Source organism: Lycorma delicatula, chromosome 13, assembly GCF_047948215.1.
Source record: "Lycorma delicatula isolate Av1 chromosome 13, ASM4794821v1, whole genome shotgun sequence".
In the NCBI taxonomy this organism is placed as follows: domain Eukaryota; kingdom Metazoa; phylum Arthropoda; class Insecta; order Hemiptera; family Fulgoridae; genus Lycorma; species Lycorma delicatula.
The window spans coordinates 39,552,688-39,579,600 of NC_134467.1; the positions used below are offsets into that span (position 1 = coordinate 39,552,688).

General features: G+C 30.8%; 1 protein-coding gene across 6 annotated transcripts in view; it reads right to left on the bottom strand.

Moving 5' to 3' along the window:
- The window catches only part of LOC142333924 (uncharacterized), a 72,029-nt gene that overhangs the window by 35,478 nt on the left and 9,638 nt on the right, over positions 1-26,913 (bottom strand). For 3 of the 6 annotated variants that reach the window (XR_012758750.1, XM_075381544.1, XM_075381542.1), the window contains exons 3-4: positions 19,821-19,882; positions 247-411 (exon numbers count right to left, since the gene is read on the bottom strand). The gene's annotated coding sequence lies outside the window, so the exon portion shown is untranslated. Of the gene's footprint in view, positions 1-246; positions 412-19,820; positions 19,883-21,651; positions 21,782-26,913 lie in introns of those variants that run through there. The other 3 variants (XM_075381546.1, XM_075381543.1, XM_075381545.1) reach the window with 3 other exon arrangements.

A 26,913-nucleotide genomic window follows, 5' to 3' on the forward strand; every position in this document is an offset into this window, starting at 1 on the left:
GGGATTTTAATTATTAATTATTTAAATATTACTGACAGAAGTAATACTTTATGATATATAATTTAATATCACTTTGTTATTTTGACTGTCTTAAATATTAAAGCTCTTTATTTACTACTAGAAAAGGAAGAAAAAGATTAGGCAATTCTGTGGCTCTACCCATTTTGGATTACGCTTGTTTTTGATATCTCAACATATATATTAAACAAAAATCTTCAGTTACCAGTTTGTAAATATTCCAGTTACCTTCCTTGTAAATTTTGTCCTCTAAAAGTGCTGTCTAGAGGGAAAAATTATTTCAGAAATACTCTGTAGGTAATTTGCTCATTATTCTGGCTTATCTCTTACAAAGTATTTTCCTGTACTGTTACTGCATTACTCTTTGAGCATTTTTCACTGTCAGTAAGCTTCCTGAAACAGAAATAAAACGTTAGGTGCATTAGTAAAAGTTTTTTTTTTGTTTTAAAACAGCAGTATTAAAAGTTAAGTATGGTTTTGGAAAATGAAAGTATATTTTTTTACAAGAGATTTTACAGCACATCTCACCAAAAATTCATACATAAGTTAATACATGAGCATGTGAAGCACCCTTGAATTACTGACCAATGCCTCCTACAGTTTCTTTTCTCCCATTCTCAAATTACTTCATATTAGATTCTCAAAATACTTACAAAAAATTCATTTTTCTAGATCCTACAGGTCAAACTTAAGACTAAGATGATTTTTTTCCACCTCTTTGATGTTTTGGTTTCCAAACCGTAGTTGTACTTTTGGACAATTACACCTTTTGAAGTATTTAAAAAAATACTAAAAAAATTTTTTTTTTACTGTCAAAGTACTCAAACAGATGTTTCTGTTCAAGAAAGAAACTTTTTCTTTCTTGAACAGAAACTTTTTCTTTCTTTTTCCTGTTTAGCCTCCGGTAACTACCGTTCAGATAATAGTTCAGAGGATGAATGAGGATAATATGTACGAGTGTAAATGAAGTGTAGTCTTGTACATTCTCAGTTCGACCATTACTGAGATGTGTGGTTAATTGAAACCCAACCATCAAAGAACACCGGTATCCACGATCTAGTATTCATGTAAAAATAACTGGCTTTACTAGGACTTGAACGCTGGAACTCTCGACTTCCAAATCAGCTGATTTGGAAAGACGCGTTCACCACTAGACCAACCCGGTGGGTTTCAAGAAAGAAACTGTTTGAGAAAAAAAAAGTTTCTATAATCACACTCCGACAGAAATGTTTCTTTCTTGTTTAGAAGCATGATACAAATTTTGCTTAAACATGATACACATATTCAGTTTTTTAATTCTAGTTAGTTTAAGTTTTATAAATTTCCATTTCTGATACTTCACAGACAGCTGAACAATAATTTTTCCTAGTAATAGCATATTATCATTTGTGAATCTTACATCATTCAATATTTTTTAATACACACTTTTTCTTTTGTAAACCTTAACGGTTCAAATTTTGATAACATTTAGTCTTGGTACAATCCCAAACATTGTATTCTAATTTGTATTACTCAAATTCTAATTTGTATTATTTGTTCACTCTCGCTTGGAAAATGTTTCATAAAATAATATTAAATTAATAACTTATTATTAAAAGTTTAAAGCCTTTTTTATTTGAATCAATGAAATTAAATTTTTTAATTTTCCTACTACTACCTTCCATTATTTCTTTACAGATTTAATTTAAAGTTTAAATTGTATCAGAAACCAGTAATATCTTAAGTCTTAATGTTAGTGATGTTTACTAACTGTAAGAGTACACAAACTGTAAAAGTATTTTTGGATTTATGTGGAAGTATTTTTGGAAACCCAAAGGGGTTTTCTTTTGAAAATTAAACGGTAGAACAATATTGTTGCTATCATGCCAAAAGTCAAAAATTCAGTATTTTATTGAGATAATTTTTCATGTAGTTTTTAAGGAAAAAAAATCATTAACTGCATATCATCAATAAAACATGAGAAAATCTGTAAGTATAAAAATAAGGTAATTTGGTTCGTGTAAGAAGTCAATATCAGTGAGTTAACACCCTCATCAATGCGAAAAAAAAAAATTATGATACGTTGAGTATTGTAAAAGTCAGACAACAGAATGCAGTGACCCCATTTGTAAATATTACGGAAATCTTTTACTTATATTTGTTCCTAAAGATGCATTAAACGAGCTTATCATCTCTATGTAAATATCTACAAAAAATTGATGTGGACACCACATGACTTCTTTGCACGCCTATTAAATTACATATAGAATTTTTATTTAAATCTAAAGTACATAAAATTTTATTTTATTAAGAACTTTTGATATTTATTTTTATTGTTATTATTGAATTATTATTTATCGTAATTTTTTTTACAATTGGAGGTTAATAATTCAAAAACGAACAAATTTAAATTTAAAAAAAAAAAGTTAAAAAAAAGGAGATGAAGTCTGATTCGAACCGATATGCCTTCCCCTAAGATCCAAATATTACATTTAACATTTTATATGGCTATAATTTTGGAACTAATGAAAATAAGTACCACTTACATCATTGAAAAGCTCTCAATGAGAGCTTATTACTATAGTTTTAAAAAAAATCCAAAATCCAAACCTTTTTGGATTTTTTGGACACTTTTTGTTCAGTCGATTCCAATCAAAAGGGAAGGTGCACTAGATGTTACAGCAGTCCTAAATACAAACCCACCGGGTTGGTCTAGTGGTGAACGCGTCTTCCCAAATCAGTTGATTTCGAAATCGAGAGTTCAAGTCCTAGTAAAGCCAGTTATTTTTACACGGATTTGAATACTAGATCGTGGATACCGGTCTTCTTTGGTGGTTGGGTTTCAATTAACCGCACATCTCAGGAATGGTCGAACTGAGACTGTACAAGACTACACTCATACATATCATCCTCTGAAGTGATAATATCAACTGGTTTGGAAGTCGAGAGTTTCAGCGTTCAAGTCCTAGTAAAGCCAGTTATTTTTACACGGATTTGAATACTAGATCGTGGATACCGGTGTTCTTTGTTGGCTGGGTTTCAATTAACCACACATCTCACGAATGGTCGACCTGAGACTGTACAAGACTACACTTCATTTACACTCATACCTCTGAAGTATTATCTAAACGGTAGTTACCGGAGGCAAAACAGGAGTAAGAAAAAGCCCTAAGTACAAAATTTCACCCTCCAGCTCGTTTTTGAGTTATGCGAGATACATACGTACGTACGTATGGATGTCACACCGTAACTAGTCCAAATGGATTCAGAGATGGTCAAAATGGAGATTTACGTTAAAAGATTTACGTTAAAATCTGAAAACCGAAAGTTAAGTCTGGACTATATGGTGGGTTGTCGTAAATTTCCTATTCAGATATTCTCAGTAAATCACGTGTCGGATCCGGAACATGTGGATGTGCATTATCGAATAGCAGGACGATACCGTCAGTCAACCGCTCACGACGCTGATTTTTAATAGCGCGCCGCAACTTATGTAGAATTTCGCAGTAGGCTTCTGCAATTATAGTCGTTCCACATGGCATAAAATCGGTCAACAACATGCTAAACCGATCCCAGAAGATTGTAGCCATCAGTTCGTATCCAAATGGCTGTGGCTTGACCTTTGTCGGTCTGGTTGGTGATTGAGGATGACGCCATTCACTTGACTGCCGTTTTCTCCCTGGATTATAATACGAAATCTACGTTTCATCACCGGTAACAATTGAATTAAGAAACTCATTACTTTTTTCTATGTAGCGAATTAAAAATTCTACAGCAGATCCCGTTCGAATTTTTTTAAGACGTTCCGTTAAGACGTGTGACATCCAAAGTTCACAAACCTTTCTGATGCCAAAAATGGTAACCGATAAAGCTCTTGAAACATCTATAATTTTACGCCAATCACTTTCAAATTATTCCTTAAAACTAACTCAACCCAAAATCTCGGTTTAGTTTGTTAATGGGTTAATTGGACACCATGGGGTTGAAAATGGGAGAGCCTTTTACGAAAAAAAAACAACAACTAAATATCGCTATAACTTTCTTATTAAGTAAGATATCGAATTCGTTTAACGTTTTTACTGTTCTTTGGATAAGGGCCTAAAATTGAAATAAGTAATGTTTTTTATGTAACCAACCATTGGTCCAGGGGGTGGAAAAAATGGGGTTTCGAAGACAAAAAAAATCGTACCTCCCTTAATAGGCACAGTATCGAATCGTTTTAAAATGGTCGTTAGTTCTCTAAATATTACCTAAAACTTTGGCTGAAACATTTTTTGATATGACCAACCGTTACGGTAAGGAATGACCAAAATATTGCTGGAATTGTAAGAATATGGGGCTTGTCGTATGTTAAACATGCAACCATTGCCGTATTGAATAAATTTGAAGTTTTTCTTAACTTTAACGTGGAAATTATTTTTATCTCCTACTTAGCACCGCTGAAATCTAGCTCCGCCTTCCGGCGTGTCGAAAAGGATTTTTTTTCACATTAATGCTTTATAGTGCGTAATTTTTAAATTAAACACATAATTTGATTAAGGTGGTGAAATCTGACCCGTTCCTCGGAAAATTAAAAATGATTGATATTCAAGACTTACTCTTCATTAATTGATTGATTTTAATGATAATTTAATGTTATTTTCTAGAGGAAATTCCTCTGGTCATCCTGAGAAAAGTTTTTTTATAACTTATGTGTACGGAAGATTATTTAGTCGAAATAAACTATTTGAAGATAATAATTTTATTGATATTGTGTAATGATTTGTATCCTAATGCCATTCTTTTATTTAAAGGATTTTGCGCAAAATTCATTTATTAATTTGTTGTTTTTTTTTTCATTCATTTCTATTTCTTCTAATTACTGTGATTTATGTAAAATATCTTCCATACTAATATTAATAATTAAGAGTAATATTTTCTATGAAAATAATGAATTATGTTTATTAATACGAAAAAGCATTTGGCGGACATAATAAACATTTTGAATCGGTATATCAATATATAAAATATATATTAGTGTTTTGTGAAGATTTTTTTTTGTTATATTTGTTCGTTCAAGAGTTATGAATATGTATAAAAATATTGACGAAAACACGTATAAAACTGTAAAATTCTTTTTATAATTACACTGCCACTTGTGTTAAAAAAAAAACAAAAAACCGTTGTATTAAAAAGACAGTAGTCAAAACAAACGCTATTATATGTATAGATTCAAGGACAAGTGAAAGTATATAATAAAACTGTATAACAAAACGTCTTGTACGTGACCAATGTCATGTAGTGGAGAGGGGGGTGAGGGATGTAACATAGTCATCGTGTGTCTTTTTTATTTCTCTCTAGAGACAAATTAATACTAGAATTAACTTTGTATATAGTTTGCAGTCGTTAAAAATAAATCATTTATTTTTAAATTAATTTTATTTTGTGTTTATTTAAAAATATATTTAATTGATTAAATCAAAATTTATATATTTAAAATAAAATAACAAAAGTATTTGAATTATTTCTTTTAGTTTGTGTGTGCGTGTTTTTTTTTTGTTTTTTTAATACGGTATAGTTTTCATCATTGTATTTCCTTCATTAGTGTGATACCTATTCCAGTGAAACAAATTTTTGTGATAATGTTTTAATTATTGACAACTAAAATTGTATGAATGTATATCAGGCAAAATACGATTTTAATAATATAACTGCAATATACAATATATTTTGATTTGATTTATTTAGAAAAATATTTATTACATAAATGTATTTATTAATTTATCGATTCATACGATTTCCTGGAAATTTTTAGTTGCTTATTATACTTGATTCGACCGTCATTATCAGCTGCATCCCGTATTTTATACAGTTAGAATACTTTTAACTTATTTTATAACAAGAATATATTATTAATTAGAATCCAAAACCGGAATATTAGCCTGGAAAATTTATATAGAAGCCATTAGTTAAATATGACTAGAAATGGCCGTAATTCGAATTATTAATTTCCTACATCGGAAGGTTTATTATAATCGTTTGGATGGCGATATATAATTTCCTTGATTAAATTTAATGAATTATCGATTTTAATTTTAATATGTTCTATTTCTTTTTTTTTTTAGAATTTATTCAAATCATTAAATTTATTTGATCTTTATTACATCAATTTATCGTTCTGATCGGCTGTTGTTAATATACAATTTGATTTCAATTTTGTTCGGTGTAACCAATTCCAGTATCCTAAATTTTACAAAAATAATAACTTCCATGTTGAAACAAACAAATCTTCTTTAGTAGGATTTTTTCTTTTTCCTCTTCTTAATTTTAAATACGAGTTCTAAAAGCTTTTTGTAGATTTGTAAAAAAAAACAAAGTGAAAAGTAATATTGGTTAGGATATAAAGAAGTATTTGTAAAAAGTATTTTAGGGGTAAACGTTTAACTTAAACGTGGTGGTTTGTATCGATTAATTTTTATATCTTTACTAGCAGACCCGGCAACGCTTCGCTACTGCTATATATATATATATATATATATATATATATAGAGAGAGAGAGAGAGAGAGAGAGAGTGAGAGAAAGAGAGAGTTTAAATGAACACAATTGAAAATTTTATAAAAAAATTAAAAAACTGAACTTCACAAATTTTACCTTTCACTTATTTTCCTTCCCTTTCTTTTCCCTTGCGCCCTTCCCCTCCCAGTTTCCTTTTTACCTTTTACCGTTTTCCCCTTTCCCCCGTTTCCCATTTTCCCACGCGTAAATCGGTCCATTAGTTTTTTGGTCTTTAGCGGACACACATACGAACATGCCTTTTATATATAGAATAAAAAAGTCTGTTTGTATATTTGTTTGATTGTTTCGTAAATATCTCGACAACTGCCCCACCTAGCGGGTATAGTTTTTGGAAAAATATTTTCTTTCACATAACTAATATTCATATTCTGAATATGAACCAGATCGAGTCCATAAATATAATATTTCTAAATATTTCAACCCTAGCGCCATCTAGCGGGTTCATTTTTTGTAGAAATAATTATTTCCATGTAAGTAACATGTATTCTGAATATGAGGCAAATCGAACCATATACACAATTTTTCGAAATATCTCGACGTCAACGCCACCTAGCGGATCCAAACAAATTCAGAAACCTTCGCGAGCGTGCGCACAACTCACTAAAGTTTCATCGCTATCGGATGAAAGGTTTAGGAAGGCATAAGAGACATACAGACAAACATTCATTTTTATTTATATAGATAATCATTGATTAAATAATTTATAAATTATAAATTAATTTTGTTTTGCTTTTATTATCCCACTGTTACTGTCAAGTGATAAAATGTTTTTCACACAGATTTTGTTATTTCTTCATATTTAGAAGTGACTTGAAAAAAGTTATAAAGTTTCTATTTAAAGATGTACTCGTGTGTGTGTATGTGTGTGTATATATATAAAACAGTTAAACTTATGATTTTTTTTTTGTGAGATTACGGGCATCAACTACTATCGTTAATTAACCCTCATGGAAATTTGTATAATTAGTTTAATTAATTTTAAAAAAATTTTCTTTAAGTTACCTAACCTTAAAATTCGATAAATTTTTGAAACCAAAGTTTTTAATCTATTGAGTAAATTTTTTTCTATATGAATTTTTTATTTATATGAACAATAATGAATTTGTTGTTTAAATAGTCGAAATTAATGATATTATTAAAAATACATTTTACAGAACCGTACGATATTGTTGTTCGTTGGTATAAAATGGAGTTCGTGTAAAATTTTCTATTTCTTTACGGATTTAAAATTTGTAAAACGTTATTTACTTATATAAATTCTTCAATAGCTTTCTTTAATTAGTAAAATAATTACAGTTGTAAAGATAGATAAAAATAATTTTCATATTCGTTCATAATGAAGAGATTAAAAAAATGTTAACCTAACATTAAATATTATTTTGTAATACTAAGGTACTCTAATTAATTATTATTTTTTTTATTTTAATCGCCTACAGAATTATTTTCAACATATAATGAAATAAATATATCGTCTGTAGTTATTTTTTTGTGTAAATAACACTTACATGTAAGTGATTTACGAAAATGCAAACATTAACCTACCGGGTTGGTCTATTAGTTAAACTCGTTATCCTTGTTGACACAATGGTTATTATTAATGCTGAACTGACCATACTGCAAATAAATTGCAAGATCATCATCAAAATTATAAGTTGTTTTCATTTTATTTTTTTTTTGTCTTCATTCAATTGACTGGTTTGATGCAGCTCTCCAAGATTCCCAATCTAGTACCAGTCATTTCATTTCGGTATACCCCCGTATATTCTACATCCCTGACAATTTTTTTTTTATGTATTCTAAACTTTGCCTGCTTACACAATTTTTCCCTTCAATCTGTCCCTCCAATATTAAAGCGACTATTCCAGGATGCCTTAATATGTAGCCTATAAGTCTGTTTATAGTTAAAATTAAACTATATTTTTCCAAATGCTTCTTTTTTCATCAATTTGCGCCTCAACATCTCTTCATTTGTCTTTTTATTCACCCATCTGATTTTTAACATTCTTCTATAGCATTTCAAAAGCTCCTAATCTTTTCTTCTCAGGTACTCTGATCGTCCAAGTTTCACTTCCATATAAAGCGACACACCAAACATAGACATTCAAAAACAATTTCCTGATGTTTAAATTAATTTTTGATGTAAGAAAATTACATTTCTGACTGAAAGCTCGTTTTGCCTGTGCTATTCAGCATTTTATGTCACTTCTGCTCCGTCTATCTTTAGTAATTCTACTTTCCAAATAACAAAATTCTTCTACTTCATAATCTTTTCTCTTCCTATTTTTATATTCAGCGGTCCATCTACATTATTTCTATTACATTTCATTACTTGTGTTTTGTTATTGTTTATTTTCATGTGTTAGTTCTTGTGAAGGACTTCATCCGTGCCGTTCATTGTTTCTTCTAAATCCTTTTTACTCTCAGTTAGAATTACTATATCATCAGTAAATCGTAGCATCTTCATCTTTTCACCTTGTACTGTTACTCCAGATCTAAACTGTTCTTTAACATCATTAATTAGTAGTTTTATGTAAAGATTTTTTTTTTTAACTAACAAAAAATATACAGAATGCAAAAGCTGTGTAATTAGTATTGTATGACATGACCGCGTACTCGGGAAAGCCATGCAATGTATTTTATTTTGTCGGTTTTTTTTATAATATAAATGTACAAAAAAATTATTTATAATTAATAGAATTTCATTTATTTGTTTATTTAAAAAATAGGCTGTATTTTATTAATTTTAACGTATGTCTATTAAAAAAAAATAAATTCATAATCTGTCAACTATTAACTTTTGAGTTGATCTAATTTTTTTTTTTGTTTTATTAAAAAGAAAAATTGACTCGTGATTGAGCTTAGTCCTTGAATTTATTAAGAAATTTACGAATTAATTAAAAACAAATAAAACATTAAATACAATGTTTGTAGTTCTCGATACATTTTTATTTCTCCATTGACGTTATTAGTAAAACTAATATGTGAATTATTAATACACAACATTATTATTATTATTAATTATTTTATTGATAACTGAAAATGGTAATCAAAACATGAAATTCTAATAACTTGGAAAATACGTTTTACAAAAGTATTGTTTTTCATACGAGACCCAAGATGTCGATAATTTATAAAATAAAATTCGAGAATCAACACAAAATATTCGTAGGGAACCATTGAATAATGCAGTATCATCCCAGACATCCTGTCAAACAACAGAAGGAGGTCATTCCCAATATTTATTAAAATGAAATGTACGTAAATAAGAAAACTTTATATTTAATACATATATCTTTTTAAATAAATTTTTTTCGATATTGTCAACTTTATTACATTTTTATAATATTATTTATTTGCGACAGTTTTTCCTTAAATTATCAATATAATATTTTTCAAACACCAAATTTTATCCTGCCGCTATTTTGGGTACATCGTACCAAATTTTTATTAATATTATTTCCCTTATCTTAAAGAAACCTTTAAAATCTTACAAAGAGTGATACAATTTAAAACATTTGAGTTACAACCTCTGAGACACCCTCCTGAAGCCTTCCGGTCATACGAATTCGGATAGTAGAATGCCTGGGTGATCGTGCAGGGACTAAAAATACAATATGGCTTAGATCCGGTCCCTGCATGATAAGAGGGGAGGTTTTTTAAAGTGTGAGAGCCCCGCACTGCCGTCAGTGCGGGCCTGACGTCGGCTGGCAGAGCTTTTTCCTCCCCCTACGGAAAGAAAAACAAAACACAACCTAAAACGCGTTTTCGACAATTTTTTTTAAATTTCTATCCCAGGTTAATCAAAACTAAAAATTCATGGACCTATTTTTTTTATGCGCGCGCGCGTTCAATCGAATTATAATTACAAAGGAGTGTTTAAAAACTGAATAAAATATTTATAAAATTAAACAATGTATTACATACATCATTGTTAATTTAATCTCATAGCAACATACGTTAAATCTTATTAAAATCATTCTGCGTAAGACAACCGTAACAGCAAGATTAAAGAAGAAAGGTGATATAAGAAAACTAATAATAAAATACGATAAAACATATTAATCGACTAAATTATGTTGAACTATCTAATATATTTGTTTTTTATTTTATTATACAACTTCGCTTCATTCGCTGTTGGTGTTATTATTTACGCAGTATTCAGCGCCCCACTACTAAAATACGTAGTGGGTGCGTTGATCTTGAAGAATTTAATTATAATTTTATCAAGATTTAGAAATTAAAATTTTTATAAACATCAAAATTCAAAGTTATCTAAATTTGAAGAGTAAATTATACAAGAAGCATCATCAAAATTCAACGTATATCGAATACATAAAACAAAATTTCTGTATGACAAAATTTTAATGCGACAAAATTTCTGTATGACAAAATTTTAATGCGACAAAATTTCTATATATGAATGAATATAAATTGTGTACAAAATTATTATTTTATTAATGTATAATTATTTTATTTTAATAAAAATTATTTGTAAAAAAAATTGTTTTGAAATTTTATTTAAAAAACAAAATACAAATATTATGCGCGCGCGCGTGTGCATGTGAGTACATAATTTTTTTTCAGACTGATATATATTTAATTTAAAAATATTTAAAAAATCTGATAAAAAATAGGCATACATAACTTCCTTGTACGCCTATTAAATTACATACACACATTTTTTTTTTTGAAAAGAAAAGTGAAAAGTACATAAAATTTTATTTCATTAATAATTTCTGATATTTTTTAATTTTTTTTTTATTACTAAATTAATATTTATCGTAATTTTTTTTACAATCTGAGGTTAATAATAATCATAAATAAATCAATATATTTAAATAAAAAAAGACAAATTCTCGCCGATGTTTCTTCTCCTTATAAGATCAAAATAATTCGATAATTAAAATTTTATTTTGTTCTAACTCTGGAACCGATGAAAAAAGTACCACTTATATATCGTTGAAAAGCTTTCAATGAGGGCTTATTACTGCAGTAATAAATTTAAAAAAAAGTTTTGGATTTTGAGTTTTTTTTTTACACTTTTGGTTCAGTCGAATGCAATAAAAATGGGAGGTGTTTAACTAGATGTTACAACAGTCCTAAATCCAAAATTTCAACATTCTACTGCTAATCGTTTTTGAGTTTTGCGAGTTACGTACGAACAGATGACACGCTGAAAGTAGTCAAACTTGATTCAGGGATGGTCAAAATAGATATTTCCATTGAAATCTGAAACCGCGATTACAATATATATAAAAATGATCTACGATATTTATCGATTCAGTTATTGATATTTAATTGATTAATACATTTTAATTGTTTTTTGTTTACAATATTGAACATTTTCTTTCATTTACAATATTGAACATTTTCTTTCATTTAATATCTTTTTCTTTTTCCGTAATTACCTTTATGATAATACTTTAGAGGATGATGTATGAATGTAAATGAAGTGTACTGTCTCAGTTCGATCGTTCTTGAGATGTGTGGTTACTTGAAACCCTTTTTTTTTTTTTGTCTTCAGTCATTTGACTGGTTTGATGCAGCTGTCCAAGATTCCCTATCTAGTGCTAGTCGTTTCATTTCAGTATACCCTCTACATCCTACATCCCTAACAATTTGTTTTACATACTCCAAACGTGGCCTGCCTACACAATTTTTCCCTTCTACCTGTCCTTCCAAAATTAAAGCGACTATTCCAGGATGCCTTAGTATGTGGCCTATAAGTCTGTCTCTTCTTTTAACTATATTTTTCCAAATGCTTCTTTCTTCATCTATTTGCCGCAATACCTCCTCATTTGTCACTTTATCCACCCGTCTGATTTTTAACATTCTCCTATAGCACCACATTTCAAAAGCTTCTAACCTTTTCTTCTCAGATACTCCGATTGTCCAAGTTTCACTTCCATATAAAGCGACACTCCAAACATACACTTTCAAAAATCTTTTCCTGACATTTAAATTAATTTTTGATGTAAACAACTTATATTTCTTACTGAAGGCTTGTTTAGCTTGTGCTATTCGGCATTTTATATCGCTCCTGCTTCGTCCATCTTTAGTAATTCTACTTCCCAAATAACAAAATTCTTCTACCTCCATAATCTTTCCTCCTCCTATTTTCACATTCAGTGGTCCATCTTTGTTATTTCTACTACATTTCATTACTTTTGTTTTGTTCTTGTTTATTTTCATGCGATAGTTCTTGCGTAGGACTTCATCTATGCCGTTCATTGTTTCTTCTAAATCCTTTTTATTTTACTTTATTTTACTTGAAACCCAACAACCAAAAACACCGATATCCACGATCTAGTATTCAAATAAGTGTTAAAAATAACTGACTTTACTAGGACTTGAACGCTGGAACTCTTCCAAATCAGCTGATTTGGGAAGACACATTCACCACTAGACCAAACCGGTGGGTTTCCTTTATTATCTAGTTAAAATACATTTGAATATGATTTGTTTTCTGTAAACTTAATTCGTACCTTTTTACTTTATGTATTTTTATGTATTTATTAGCAAAGAGTTATTTTACCAAAAATTAAATCGTATTTCTAACACCAATCTTTTGTCTTTTACTCTTAGCTTTAACTACTAAAAATAAATTTTTTTATAAATTTTTTTTTTTCAATTTTTATTCAGGTCAGATTTCACATAACTAAATTTACCCATTATTTTGTGTCCTGAGAATTACGATCTGCTTTAATTTAACCGAAGGTGCAGAAATCGGGACGAAATCTTTCGGCAACCAACAGTCGCTAACGATGCATTTCCAAACCTGTGTGCATCGAATTTTTATTATTATTTTTACCATTAAAACATGATTTTTTCTTTTTTCTGTTTAGTCTACTAGAACAAACATTCAGATATTACTTCAAAGGATGATATGTACGATTGTAAATGAAGTGTACTCTTGTACAGTCTCAGGTCGACCGTTCCTATAATGTATGGTTAATTGAAAACTCAACCACCAAAGAACACCCGTATCCACGATTTAGTATTCAAATTCATATAAAAGTAATTGTCTTTACTAAGACTTGAATACTGGAACTCTCGACTTCCAAATCGGCTGATTTAGGAAGACGCGTTCACCACTAGACCAACCCGGTGGGTTATTAAAACATGACCTGAAAATTTCTTACATTCTTTGTAAATCACTCTGTTATTAAATAGCTATTATTTGAGTGAGTAACGTTTCATATGTGGAAAAAAAATTGGTTGTTAATATCACTTGAATTTTGTAAAAAAAATTGTTACAAGCATATAATACTTGAATATTTTTTTCACGTCTTTTCTACGGGCAAACATTTAGTAAGATTGAGCAATAGATAAATATTAAAATTAACAAAACGACCGCAAAAAAAATTGTTACTCTTTAACGTAGGATAATTAGTAAATTAGAATAATTAATGAGCCTGCGGCTGACAATTTTGTATACAGTACAATTTTTTTCGAACTTTTTGTATCTACTTAAACATATATATATATATATATATATATATATAAACTATGGCATTCCCGATAACGTAACGATTCCAACGCGGCGTCATTTCTTTTTAGGCATTCTTATAAAAAAAATAAACAAAGGAAGTAATATATTTTGTTTAGAGCTTTTTTTTTAATTACTTTTATGAACAATAATTTTAATAACAAAATAAAAATATCGTAGATTAAAAGAGATGTGTCCGTGGTATAAAATAAGGCCCTTTATAATTTTATAAAAGGAATTTTAAAGTTTCAAACTCATCGGAAAATAAATAAATCGATTAGTATAGATAATATGAAAGAAACTATAATGGTTTCATATAATTTTTTTTTTTTTTAACGTAATTAACTGAAACAACAAAAGTATAAGATTCAGTTAAACTTTTACATTTAAAATGATTTTATAGTTAATGATAAGTGATACAACTCAAAAAAGATAATAAATAAATGGAAAAAAGAGTTATCAATTAAAGGTCTAGTGAAAAGTTCCCTAACATTCTTATTCTTATTTATTATTATTATTGTTTATAATACAGAATATTTCTAAATTAGTTACACAAAAGTAGCGATTAATACTTTCAAACTTGTTAGATACATCACCCAAAACTTCCACAAGTTTCATCCCCGCCTAACACCATTAGTTCCCGAAGTTCCCACTAGGTGGCACACGCGATATATACAAGAATGGGTGGAGGGTCGGAGCTATCCAATGATGGCATCGGGCACCCTCAAGCTTTGAGAGGGACGCGGGGAGAACAAGGGATGTGCGCAACGAACATCTGGAGCTAGTTAGCGTAGGAACGGGGGGCGCAGCTCGCCAGCAGAGGGGAACTTGGCTGTCCAGAAGGGAGGTCAACGTCCCTGAATGAAACTGGGAGGACCTCGATCCTCTCAGTAAGACAGGGGGTCCGTAGGACTAGGAAAGACAGGGGGGCAATCGACTGACACGAACCCACCGGGTTGGTCTATTGGTGAACGCGTCTTCCTAAATCAGCTGATTTGGAAGTCGAGAGTTCCAGCGTTCAAGTCCTAGTAAAGTCAGTTATTTTTAACACTTATTTGAATACTAGATCATGGATACCGGTGTTCTTTGGTGGTTGGATTTCAATTAACCACACATCTCAGGAACGGTCGAACTGAGATTGTACAAGACTACACTTCATTTACACTCATGAATATCACCCTCTGAAGTTTTATCTGAAAAGTAATTACCGGAGGCTAAACAGAAAAAAGAAAAAGTCGACTGACACGACACTCTGACAGCGCTGTGCGTACCTTAATGGTGGAGGCCACTGCTGTTGGGAGTGTTTAACAAAGTAAAAAGGAAAAAAAAAGGTGGCATGCGCGAATGGATAAATCAAGTCATCATGCAGTTGTATAACGGTGCAGAGCGTGCTCAGTATTGTTGTAATAGAATAACTATAGATAACTGAATAGAATAGTTTTATTTTGAATAGTATTTATAAATTCCCGTAAGAAATTCACGGTGTTCTATTCCGTAGTCTGAACAAAATGTGTCACTGAGTATACCTTACAGATTTAGAATAGTTGATTGTGTACATGAGCGGGAAATAAATTTCTTTGTGCAATTTATTTCAATACCTCTAAAATCACTTCTGGGCCTCACAGCTTATATGGAACTATGCCCCTAACCCGCTTGTTGTTCTTTTTCTTTTTCTACCACAGGTAAAACGCGTGCTTAAATCCTATTTCCAGTCCCTACAGATGTTCTATTGATCGGATCGGGCTGATTTTTTGGTTTTATTCTGCTCGAAATCCCCCAGAAGATATCTTCATAAAATATCCATACACTTTCAAAATGATTTTTCTATGAGTAATAACCTTGATAATTTCTTCAATTAAGGAATAAATTACGACTTTTCAGAAAGGACTCAATTTTGGGGTATGCTGATGCTTGATGACATATCTGTGGATTATTCCGAGCAGAATAAAAAAATTCAGCCCGATATATAGTTAGTCCGGGTATTCACCCAGACTAACTGGAAATAGGACTTCTGCCCAATTTTTGTAATATATATATATATAAGATTGGTTTAATATTATTTATTTTTTGTAGTTACGATTCATATATATTATACATTAATTTTTTACAACCGTTTATCGTTTTCTACAATATTTTCCATTGTGACGTCCTCATTACATCTACGTTATTACTTCATTGTACAAAATAAAGGAATTAATTACGTAAAAGATGTAATGAGAACGTCAGCATGGAAAAAAATTGTAGAAAACTATAAACGGATGTAAAAAATCAATATATAATATAATTATAATTATTATAATATGTAATATAATTTTTCGCGATCACATTACTTCGTTCACTTCGTAGAAGGAAGTATTGTGATCGGAAAAAACTTCGATATCAGATTTCAACGGAAATATCCATTTTGAGCATCCCTGAATCCATTTTGACTAGTTTCGGCATTACGTCTGTACGTACGTATGTATTTCTCATAACTAAAAAACGTAGGATAATGAAATTTTGGATTTAGAACTGTTATAACACCAAGTTGTCCACCTTCAAATTTGATTGCAATCGACTGAACCAAAAGTATTCAAACACGTTTTTCTTAACTGCAGTAATAAGCCCTCGTTGAGAGGTTTTCATCGATATCTGTAAGCGGTAGTTATTTTCATCGGTTCCAGAGTTATGGCCAAATTGAATTGTAATTAATGAAATATTTGACCTTACAAGGGAAAAGCCACATCGGTTCGAATGAGACTTTATCTCTTTTTTTTATAACTTTTTTTTAATTTAAATGTATTGATTTATTAATAATTATTAATCTCAGCTTGTAAAAAAAAATTAATAATTCAATAATAACAATAAATAAAAATAAGATTTTATAGTTTTCATTTAAAAAAAATTGTGTATATAATTTAATAGGCGTCCAAGGAGGTCATGTGTCCACATCGGATTTTTTACTTACAATGTAACGCATGCGTACATTACAATAAATGAATGTATTTTAATATACTTTTATTTATTGTTTATCTATATAAATAAAAATGTAAAGATTCAAAATCTTAAATCTCCCAAAGTTCTTCACAGATTCCTTTGAAATTTTGACAGAACGTTGGATTCGATAGGCGCGTTTTTTTATATATCTAAGATGTCACAGATGTAACAGGTAAAAACATGCTTTTTTAGAAAAACAGCGCTATCTGTTGGACGTAAACGCAACACACGCTATACTAAATATTTTTCGATTCCATTTCAGTGTTTCCAATATGTGTATCCGCTATAGACTAAAAAACCTCTGGACCGATTAACGCACGGGGAAAAAGGGAAAAATCGATAAAACTAAAAGGGAAAAAGGGGAAAATTGAAAAAAATGGAAATGGAAAGGTGAAAGGAGAAAAAATAAAACTGAAAAGAGGGTAAAGGAAATAGAAACGGGGGAAGGAAATGAGGAAAAAGGGGGAAATGGGTGAAAGGGAAAGGGAATAAGGTAAATGTGAAAATGATAAAAGGGTAAATGGGGGGAAAGGAACAGGGGAAAAGGGGAGAAAGAGTAAAAGAGAAAGTTTAAATTTTGTGAAGTTCCGTATGTTAATTTTGTTACCTTTTATCAAACTTTTAATTGCGCGTGCACATTAATGCCACGTAATGATGCACTTGTCAATTTTTTTTTTGTCTTCAGTCATTTGACTGGTTTGATGCAGCTCTCCAAGATTCCCTATCTAGTGCTAGTCGTTTCATTTCAGTATACCCTCTACATCCTACATCCCTAACAATTTGTTTTACATATTCCAAACGTGGCCTGCCTACACAATTTTTCCCAAAAATTGTGCCTTCACAATTTTTTTTTGGGGGCACTAGAAAAGCTTTGATTGTAATGTGAGCTTTGGGCAAAAAAAGTTTGAGAATCAACGGTTTAAAAGAACATATAAAAAAAAAAAATTGTGAATATTTTCACTGTATGATTAGGGCTGGCCACGGGTTTGACTGAATCCACCGGGTTGGTTTAGTGATTAACGCGTCTTCCCAAATCAGCTGATTTGGAAGTTGAGAGTTACAGCGTTCAAGTCCTAGTAAAGCCAGTTATTTTTACATGGATTTGAATACTAGATCATTGATACCGGTGTTCTTTGGGTTTCAATTAACCACACATCTCAGGAATGATCGAACTGAGAATGTACAAGACTACACTTCATTTACACTCATACATATCATCCTCTGAAGAATTATCTAACCGGTAGTTACCGGAGGCTAAACAGGAAAAAGAAAGAGAGAGAGGGGTTTGACAAGCCCTTTATCATTCGGCCATTACCATTTCACTTTATAATTTTCAATTTCCAGGATCTTACTCTGCACAATGTTGTGGAATCATCAAACTGTAAAAAGTTGCAGTAGGGTATCATCTTCCCCAAGCCTCCCTGTCACCGATGAGTTAGTTATAATTTAGTAATGGAAAGAATGATCTACCGTAAAAAATATGAGAAAATATAATGTTAGGAATTAATTAACATGTAGTATTTATTAAACGCATTCAGATCAAAAGATAAGTAGAATTTTGGGAAGCGTTCAATTGACATAACTTGAGCTTATATTCACAAATAAAAATAAATTTTGTAAAAGGGAAAAGTTAAAATTTGTTTTACAAAAAAATTACTTCCCTTGGAGAAAACCCGACTCATTAACCTCTTCCATTTTGTCTTCCTTTAAAAATCTGAATTCTAGTTTTAATTCTCAGAATATGTTTTTTTACATTTAATTTTAATTAATGAGTATATAAGGTTTAAAGTTTGACTTTCTTTCTTTTCCTGTTTAGCCTCCAGTAACTACAGTTTAGATAATTCTTCAGAGGATGATATGTATGAGTGTGAATGAAGTGTAGTCTTGTACAGTCCCAGTTTCGACCATACCTGAGATGTGTGGTTAATTGAAACCCAACCACCAAAGAACACCGGTATCCACGACCTAGTATTCAAATCCGTGTAAAAATAACTGACTTTACTAGGACTTGAACGCTGGAACTCTCGACTTCCAAATCAGCTGATTTGGGAAGACGCGTTGCGTTAATCACTAGACCAAACCGGTGGGTTTTAAAGTTTGACTACCAGTTTCAGATAAACGAAACTCTTTCTTCCAAAATGTTTTATGCAGCTATTATTATCAGCTATTCCTATTATTCCAGGAAGGAGCCGATAATTAGCTACACATGACTTGGAAGAAATATTACATTAATCTGAAACTCAATGTCATTTTTTGTCATGCTGTTCAACGAATAAATGCGTTATGCATTTCACAATAGCATTATTACAAATTTGAGTTTATAAGCAAAACCTTTTGAGGCTTACATTTAAATCGTTTTTGTGTAGAGGTAAATATTCATGCATTTCTTTAAGTACAAGAATTAAACACTTTAAGCAGACCATTAGAAATAGATAGTTTGGATGGGTAAATCATTACTGACAATTATTCAGCGGCAATACCCAGAATGCCTTAATAATATTAAAAATAATTAACATGAAAATTAGAACTAACAACAAGCACGAATAATAAAACGCAACTTTGTTTACAAGCATTAAAAATAATATTAAAACGGTAAAAACATTTCAGACAAAAGATACACAAAAAAAGTTAGGTCTAAGTTAACTATAAACATAAAGTCTTAAGAGTTACTTATAGTTTTATATTATCTAGATAACACAATTAGAGTCAAGTACAACTGTAAAAAATTAATCTAAAACGGATTCAATAACTCACATTCATATTATGTACAATTAAGAAAATTAACTACATGTCATTACTTACTTTTAATAATGGACCACGGCACAAAATAGTATTTCATTATCAGCAAAAACCAATCGGTAGACCTACCAAAAATTATTTCTCTTAGTAAGCATTCACGCAAGATTATTTTGAATAACAAATTAATCTACATCGTTAAATTGAGTAACAGTTGTTAACGGCACGGTTAGAAAGGACACTGATAGTGCACACAACCATGTCATGTTGCTTAGAAGATGTAGAAAACAAACTACAATGAAAATAAATGCAATGTTTACGTCTTCAAAGAAAACTTGGGAAAAACTATTATTTTTGTTTACCGGCCTTTTGAATTTTGACAAAAACAAAATTGTAAATTGAGCGACTTACATTTATTGAAATATGAAACCCTATGTACTACATATTAAAAATGATTAAACATATATCGACTAGCAATTTTCAATAGGTACAAATTAAAGATTATACATTTTAAGTATGTAAGATTGGAGTGAATTACTTGTAAAATGCGTGTTATCTTTATGAATTAAAAAATTATAGTTTCTATGAATGAAAGAAAAAAAAAAATCAAAGAAAAGAGCAAAAAGAGGTTTTACATTTACTGCAATAACAGACTAAGAAAAATGTATCGCTGCCTTTTTACCTTTGTCATGTTACATGAAACCAGTTTGGTTTGATTAAGGTGTATTTGTTTTTTTTTTTTTTAGTAGTATCTTTGTAAATAAAGAAATGAAACTTAATTAAAATATCTAAAAAATAATAATTTTTATAGTCTACTTACTGTACAGTTTAATTAAAAAATTGTAGCGGTAGAACCTGATATTTTTGTATAAGTTATTTTTCTAGGTTAGAAACACAATATTATTTTATAAACTACAAATATCGCTTTGTAACTGTAATCAAAACTAGAAATTAATTTAATTTATCTCACCGCATCGATGGCACAGGCGTACTTGCCTATTATATCGAAGGTTCGATTCTCGGCTTGGGTCCAGAAAGTGTATAAAGAATCGGTCTCTGACTGATGATTTGCGACTAAGATTTTAGATTATCTAAAAACAATTGTTTTAACACATTAACCATATTTTGCTTACCTCACATTACAGTACGCTCAGATTATTATTAATCATTTATATTGGCCGATTAACCTAAATTTAAAACCGTGCCTGTAACTTATTTCATTTCTGTTTATCTTTGAGATATTATTTCGCTGGTATTATAAAATAGAAAACAGTGTTAGAAATGTTCGGATATTATATGAAGAAATAGTTATAAATTTATTTTGTAAAAATAAGAGACTGCAAATTATATTCTGAAATGCACTACACGATAAGTATGGATACAATATGGGGCATTTATGCAGTGTGTTCCACCACGATTTTTTTTTATTGTTACGTTAGGTTAGCTTACAGAAACCTTAAGGATCTTGGATACACCCATTTTACGGTCTATCGTTCTAAAAATTTCGTTTACCCTCAAACTGGTGCATACACTAATAACATCGAATTAACACGGCAAAAGACAAAAGAAATGCATAAGCAACGTTTTGGTACCGATAGAGAACTTTTGCAGTCATATTTGGGCGAATATACGTATGTGGCGAAAAAGGTATCCTTAATTTTTGTAAACACGTTTCAGAGGAATAAAGTTTTGTTTGAAGTTTGTAATTTTCAAATAAAATTTGGTTAATCAGGTCTTTCCGTTTTAATTTAATCCTCGTTAAGCATTTTTCATTGTTTGCATTGTCATAACAATTAAAGTTTTGTTTGAGGTGGATATGCATATGTACCTACAACAGGCAAACAAAAGTAATAACACTTATTTTAAGCTATACTAAAATAATATAAGAAAAACTTACCTCGATCAATAATCAAGATCATGTATCTAAAATAAACAATGCACAAGATGTAACAGTAACTGTTAAACAAGAGCGAACACAGAAACGATAATCTAATTTGAGCTGCGTAAACAAACCGAGACTGAACGCTGTATTTCATAAGCTTCGTTCTGTCACCACGTATTTCTCCGTCGCACCCCACCACTGCAACAAGCCCGCCCACTAAAATCCACTGCCTAGACTACATTGTTTCATCTCTCGTACAACCAACCGACCAACACCGACAGTTTAATATTCATGTTTCGATCGATGAATTAATTCACCCCAGAAACTTACAAAGATAGTTCTAAAAAATGGAAATTTTTAGCGCATGAAGAATACCGTGTCTGGTCGAGATTAGAACCCGGTACTCAGCTACGGAAATCGAGTAATTAATTTTATTTTTCACTTTTAAGTCTGTTCAGCTATTAACTACGTTTTGATTGTTTTGTTATACGTTTACCATAACTAGGCGGCAATTCAACCCACGACTTTTAGTGTAACAGGAGGAGCAGTTCTTTTTCCGTTGTTACAATCTTTATTCATTTTATTTATTTAATTTTAAATATTTAGCGATATTTGATATCAAATTTCTATGCGCGCGCGTGCGATTGTTTTAATGTGCACTTTTATATTAATAATAAAGTCACCTGATTTGAGGAGAAATGGAACATTAAATAAACGGTAACTCAGTTCTATTTTATTTATCGTAAATACAGGGTGATTTAGGAGTAAAGGGAAATAATTTGGGAACCGATTCTAGATTTTGAAATAAAGGAAAAAGTTCAAATACAAACATATGTCCGAAAACGCTTCTTTGTTAAGTTACGACTAGCATAGATTTCGCTCGGATTTCAGTTCCCCGGTGAAATAAGTCATACTGAAATTTTTAAGGCGTCATATAAGGGGTAAAATTGATGGTTTCTTATGCTTTTTGACCTGAAAAATAGAATTTATTTTATCACCGAAAATTACGGCTGGAAATTTGATCCGACTGGAGCGTGTGGTTTTCTTAACACCACCGATGTGAATTTCACGTGTTGTTTACGCCGTTACGGATACAAGTAGCTTCGTCCGAAAATAGTACGAATGAGATTTAAAAGTAATTATGTTAACCCGTTGAAAAAACTCGTCCGGCACGGTCACAAAGCTTGAGGTGTTTTATTTTCTGGACGTAACAACGATTCAGTCCTTGAACGTGTAATGTCCTCCGTACTGTACTTTGTAGAATGTCGAGTAGCGTAGAAATTCTTCTCGTGCACGTTTTAGAACTAAACTGTACTACTTGAAGAATTTTTTTCTTTTCATCGGCTTGTACCGGTCGGCGTTCAGATGAAACACACGAGTGCTGCGAAGTGTACTCTTCAAACGAAGGTTATTAAATTTTACAAATCAATTTGTTGTTTGCGATCTAAATTTATTACACTAAACAGTTGTTTTTAATTTTCATAAATTCATTCGCTATTTTCTTTTAAATTTTTTTCAGTTTTGTTTTTAATAATAAAAGTTCATATTTTTTTTATTTTTCGTAGACTTCATTTCATCAATTTTCTCAAAATTATTTCTCTACACGTTTTCTTAATAAAATTTACGTATTTTTCAGTCGTTTAACAAAGTTATTGTACTTCAAACCTTAAAAAACGTGTTTTTCGTCACTGAATTTTTCTGTTTTACGGTGGTTATCGTAAAATCTACGGGAGATAGAATATTGGGACCTGCTTTATTCGAGTTTTCAGGTGAAAATCATAAGAACTCGTCAAATTTATACTCCTTTTATGACCCCCTTAAAAATTTCAGTACGATCTCATTTCACCGGGGAACTGAAATCCGCGCGAAATTTACGCTAACCGTAACTGGACAAACAAGCGTTTTCGGACATATGTTAGTATATCAAGTTCTTTATTTCAAGATCTAGAAATCGGATCCCAAATTGTCTCCTTTACTACTGAATCGCTCTGTATATAAATTAATGCTGTTCTAAAAAGTTTAAAAATTTTAAAAAGTTAAAGCGATCTTTCTAAAAGAATAAAAAAACAAAGTTAACTTAAAATCTATTATACCGTATATAAAAATCAAGCGGTTTCTGAGAGTCTGTTACTCTTTCACGCAAAAAACTACTAAACCGACTTTTCTGAAATGTAGCATCAACATAAGTTTTGTAACTGGAAAGAACATATGATTATTGCCATCAGGAATTGTTTCACCGTTTCAAGATTGTGGCGGATTAACTAACTTACGGTAACAACCGGATCAGGTCCTTTTGCATTTCTTTTCCTCTCTCCAAAAGTTTGCAAGTTTCTCGCATGGAAATATTTTTTTTTAACCGTACGAAGGACAGGTAACAGACTACAACCACTATTTTTAAGATAGACCGACTATTTTGAAACCCGTATACTTCAGATCATTCAAAGTTTAGAATCCTGTACTGTTGCTCTGCAGAGATTACAATACAGTGATAGTTTTTAAAAATTGAAAAGATTTTGATTGTTATTTGTCACAAGAAGGATAATGAACACAAGTAGGGCCCGGCTAGTAATATAGATAAAAAAGTAAATAGCTTAATACTCGTTGAAATAACTGCATAATGATCAAAATCGAGCATATAAAAAGAAAATAGAGAGAAAACATTTTAGAGGTAATTATTATTTATTTAAATTTTTTGTGGTAGCTTTGAGATGAATCGCTGAAAAAAATTTGTCGGTAGTGATATATTATGAATTTTTGTAATATATGTTTTATATTTGTAAAAAATCTTCCAAGCGATGATACTGAGCGTCACTTGAATTAGCGTCAGGCGTCGCAGGAACATTGACAACAGCGTTTTGCACGTTGTTGTCAACGGCATTGATTTCTATCGAACGTTCGCTTTCAGCTCATCGATATTGCGGGAGATTGATTCGGAAACCCTACTCTTCAAATACCTGCTAAGGAAAAAATCGCGACTAAACAAAGTGAGGAATCCGAAAACCACCAAATCAACAGTCTCTGCTGACGGTTCGTTCTTCTGTCAAAACAGCACGAACGACTACAAGCTAATAGTTTGATATGTAACAAGTTGCTCCGTCTTGTTGAATAAAGGCGTACTATTTTTCACGATCTGATAACCGAATATATGATTTTTTTTTTAATTGTACGGTACGCTTCTGTATTGACGGTCCGGTTAAAAAAAAATATCGGCCTCGATATACGATTATCAGAAACAGCACATATTTTCTAAGCGAAGTGGATGCTCAAACATTCGGTGAGAAATTTTAGCCACCCGCTACCTTGTATTTTGCGAATCGACGTGTAACGATAAACGAATCTGTGTCTCGTCTGAATGAAATACAATTTCGGGTCTATCTGTTCATCGACTATGTTTTTGTGAAATCGGTCGCAATAATTAAGACGTTTCGGTTAGTCTGTTTTGCTTACTTTTTACAATTTCCGATTTAAGTCGTGAAGAATCTTACAAGATGTGTATTTTACACGATCTTGGTGCGATAATTTACCCTATAGACTTTTTTCGGACCGGCAGATATTGTTTTTTGAATACGGGCTATGGCCTACGGAGTCCTGACGATAGGTGGCCTATTTCGTTTTGAGTTTGAAACGGACTCCGTTGTGCGCCTTTTTTTAACCTAATCGTGTACTACTACTATTTATCGGGATACTGACGTTTCTCTTGAAAGGATCCAATCCAAAGCGTCCTCGATAGCAGCCCTTTCCTCGATGGAATACTGTATTTTAGAATAAACATAATCGTAAAGAACGAAACTATACCGCAATGTAGCTGGATCAGTTTACAACCGACAAAAATAGACTATTAGTAATAGCAGTGTTAAACGCGACGCTAAAATAACTGCAGTTCGAGCTGATTAGGTTTGATTTTAAGTCGCTCGCCCGGTATTACAATATTGAAAAAGCTGCTTCAGAAGACCTTGTATTTTTCTCAAAAGTCTGTATAAGTGTATATTTATTTATACATATATTCAAATATTAATCCTTTAGGCCTTTTTTTGAAAAAACGTGCTTAAATCAAAATATGAATTTATATAGCAATATGTGAATTTTTGTTTTGTACCGGTAAATGATTCGTGTGATTTAGTAAATTAAAAATTCTGATGTTTTCCCGCATTTACATTTACGAACGGTAACATTTGTTAAGAAGTAAAAGTAAAATTAATATTTAATAAAAATTAAAAATTGTAATTATGTAGAAACGGATTTCTTCATTTGCGCGCGCGGGTGTGCGTGCGTGCGAACTATTGCATTACTGATAAAGACATATACACATATAGTTTTATCAAGCTGTAACATTAGATTTTATTAAATAATAGAAAGCTTCATCAACAACCTCTTTTAAATAAATTTGTACCTTCAAAACTAGATTGTATGTTAGTTAAATCTAGTTTTGAAGGTACAAATTTATTTACTGAAATACATAATTTGTGCTAGATTTAAAAAAATTCAGATTATAATAAAAGCGAAGTGTTCAATAAAAAAAATTAAATATAAATAAAATAAATGTAATAAGTAAATTCTTTATAGTAATAAATGCTTTAATAGAAAAACAATAGTTCGATAGGCAATGATAAAATAAAACAATAATTTATAAATTGTATGGTTCATACGCTCTCAGAGGTAATTATTTTTTTGTTTAATTTTTTTGGGATGACGCATTAGTAACAACAACTGTCAGTCTGACTACTGTGTTGGCGGTGCGGGGTGAGAGGGGGGATGAAACAAATGCAGCAGGTGGCTAACTTCACTCTGATTGGCTACCCACGTACAGTACTGGTCAGGCGATGGTACAACAATTCAAATACAACCGTAAATGTGCGTACGTGTGTGTGTATTTCTGTTGAATAACAAAGTTAATATCCCTATTATATTTCTTATATAGACGTTCGATATAATTAAATTAAATCAAGATTTGTCGATCATTTTATATCTAGTAATCCCGTCTAAATTTTTTAAACGTTCAAGTTGATCGTCGCATCGAATTTACAAACTTTAAATAGACTTTTAGTGAAGAAATTATTTTATCATAAATGATGTTTTTAAAAAGATAATTTTATAAAATGTAAACTATACACTTTATATTTTAATTTGTGTAATTAAATATATATGTATACATACATAAGATGATTTAGGAGGAAAGAGAAATAATTTGGGAACAGATTTTAGAGCTTGAAATTAAGAAGAAGGGTTCGTACAAACATATGTCCGAAAACAGTTTGTAATTTATAAATCAATAATTCT